The 3,032-nt window shown below is 40.3% G+C and overlaps 1 non-coding gene across 1 annotated transcript; it reads left to right on the top strand.

The window, feature by feature from the left end:
* Window positions 1–2,529: 2,529 nt before the first annotated feature.
* Window positions 2,530–2,636, top strand: LOC120106109. Its single transcript, XR_005508355.1, has one exon. It is a non-coding gene; the product is annotated as a small nucleolar RNA R71 (small nucleolar RNA).
* The last annotated feature ends 396 nt before the right edge of the window (window positions 2,637–3,032 follow it).

The following is a 3,032-nucleotide window of genomic DNA, read 5'->3' as shown; positions in this document are numbered from 1 at the left end:
TACCATGGCATAGTAGAAAGTGCAAACAGCTGCTCTTCAGGGAACGAGTCCTTGATGGGCAACTGTGGCACCAAATCATGAACAACTAGCCGTGATAGATGGTCAGCAACCACATTTTCTACTCCCTTTTTATCTTTGATTGTGATGTCAAATTCTTGAAGTAGAAGTATCCAGCGTATTAAGCGTGGTTTGGCCTCTTTCTTATCCAATAAATATTTTAGCGCTGCATAGTCTGTAAAGATAACAATAGGAGCACCAAGGATATAAGAGTGAAATTTGTCTAATGCAAATACTACTGCAAGCAATTCCTTCTCGGTGGTGGTGTAATTCATTTGAGGATCATTTAAGGTTTTGCTTGCATAGTAGATGACATATGGCTTATTATCCTTGCGTTGTCCTAGGACAGCTCCTATCGCATAGTCACTAGCATCGCACATGATCTCAAAAGATAACGACCAATCAGGTGGTCGCACGATGGGTGCAGTGCTAAGCATAGCCTTCAATTTTTCGAATGCCTCTTGACATGTTTCAGTCCAATTGAACGGTGTATCAAGGGATAGGAGGTTACATAATGGTCGGGCTATGACACTAAAGTCCTTGATGAACCTCCTATAAAATCCGGCATGACCCAAAAATGATCTAACATCTCTAACCGTCTTGGGTGCAGGTAGCTTGGCGATTAGGTCAATCTTAGCTCTATCAACTTCCATGCCCTTCGATGAAACAATATGTCCTAGGACAATTCCTTTGGCACCATGAAGTGGCATTTCTCCCAATACAGTATCAGATTCTTTTCTATACACCGAGCTAAGATAGCTTGTAAATGTAATAAACAATCATCAAAAGAATCGCCAAAAACAGAGAAATCATCCATAAACACTTCTAAAAATTTCTCGTTCATATCTTCAAAAATACTGAGCATGCATCTTTGGAATGTTGCAGGTGCATTACACAACCCGAATGGCATCCGACGGAAAGCAAATGTGCCAAAAGGACAAGTGAAAGTAGTCTTCTCTTGATCTTCTGGTGAAATCTCGATTTGGTAATATCCGGAATAGCCATCGAGAAAACAATAAAAATCGTGTCCTGCAACTCTTTCCAAAACTTGGTCTAGGAAGGGTAGGGAAAAGTGATCTTTCCTAGTGACCAAATTCAATTTTCAGTAATCAACACACATGCGCCAACTCGTCGGAACACGAGTTGGGACTAGTTCACCCTGATCATTTTTGACTACCGTCAGACCTGCTTTCTTGGGCACGACTCGCTCCTAAATCTAGCAATGCTCGCTTAATCCTAAAATTGCCAATGATGCACGAGATAGTTGGACAACCTGGATCCTTATATTTAGGGAGAATGTTATGCTGTAAAATTGCACTCACATTTTCAGCCAAAAATGCCTTCTTCTTGACATTTAAACGACGCTTGACAGTGCACAAATCTTTTAAAAATTTTGCATAGGAAGGCACTTGTTTGATTGCATCAAGAAGAGGTACATTGATTTTTACTTGCTTAAAAAGCTCAAGAATTTCAGAGTTTGGTTCAAGCTTTTGCAAGGGCTTTAATCTTTGTGGAAATGGTGCAGGAAAAGGACATTCAATTTTTTCAGTAGATGTTGGTGCTTCAGTTTCTTCATTATCCTTTTCTTTTGTCTTGGGAGGGTCAGAATCAGGTATGACTTGTGTTTGTTCTGGGACTGGTCGGTCAATAATCTTTCCACTTCGCAAAGTTATTATACTCTTTGCTTGTTCTTTATGCGAAGTTGAAGATGATGCATTGCTACCGCCGTAGACTTGAGGGTTAGGTTGTGGTTGAGCTGGTAGCTTACCCTTCTCTTGAGCACTTAAAGCAGTGGTCAGCGTTGTCAGTTGATTTCTTAATTCATCATTGATTTTAGCTTGACCTTGCATGAAAGATTGCAAAGTTTCTTCAAGACTGGATTTTTGAGGGGGTGCGTGTGCATAATGAGGTTGCGGAGGTGGAGGAGTTGGGTTATATACTTGTTGAGGTTGGTCATTCCTCCACCTGAAATTTGGATGGTTCTTCCTTCCAGGGTTGTAAGTACCCGAAAAAGGATTATTGAAAGATTTTTGATAGGTATTCATAACATTGGCCTGATCGTGCAAGACTTCCTTGAATGCGGGTATTGTGGGGCAATCAGTGGTGAGATGGCCAGGCATCTCGCAAATCCTACAACACTCGCTGTTATGTTCTACGGTCTTAACGGGTTCAATCCTTCTAAGTTCAATTTCCTCAACCTTCCTAGTAAGGGCTGCCATTTTAGCCTGAATATCATCCTGATTACTAAGATTGTAAAGGCCCCCGTGTCCAACGCTAGTAGGCTTAGGTAAAGGTTTATTCACTCTATCCCCTGTATCCCATAATTGTGCAGTCTCTACGAGAGAATCTAAATAGTCCCATGCCTCATCGGGTTGCTTTTTCAAAAATAGACCATTGCACATAGTCTCTATAAATTGTTTTAACTGTGGAGACAACCCTTCGTAAAAGAAACTAATGGTTCTCCATGTTTCAAACCCATGATGAGGACAAGAGAGAAGCAAATCTTTAAATCTCTCCCAGCATTCATAAAATGTTTCATGATCTTTTTGTTGGAAGTTACTAATGTGCTTTTTCAGAAAAGTTAGTCCTTTGTGCGGGAAAGAATTTTTTCAAGAATTCTCTTTGCATATCATGCCATGTTCCAAGTGATCTAGGTCTCAAGGAGTTCAGCCATGTTTTGGCTTTATCTTTTAAGAAAAAGGAAACAAGGTCAATTTAAGGACATCTTCCGATACATTTGGCACTCTAAATGTGATGCTAATTTCCTCAAAATCTTTAAGGTGAAGATAAGGGTTCTCGGATTCCATTCCATGATACTTGGGCAACAATTGAATTACTCCTGGTTTGATTTCAAAGTGTCCTACATTTTCAGGAATAATCATGCATGAAGGTTGACTAGTCCTAGTGGGATGTAAGTATTGTCGAAGTGTCATAACTGGGGGTCTACCTTCATCACCATGGTGACTTCCTACATC

The sequence above is a fragment of the Phoenix dactylifera genome, unplaced genomic scaffold, assembly GCF_009389715.1.
Source record: "Phoenix dactylifera cultivar Barhee BC4 unplaced genomic scaffold, palm_55x_up_171113_PBpolish2nd_filt_p 000466F, whole genome shotgun sequence".
Taxonomy (NCBI): domain Eukaryota; kingdom Viridiplantae; phylum Streptophyta; class Magnoliopsida; order Arecales; family Arecaceae; genus Phoenix; species Phoenix dactylifera.
Note: the sequence above shows the minus strand (reverse complement) of the source record. Positions and strands in the feature narration are given on the sequence as shown.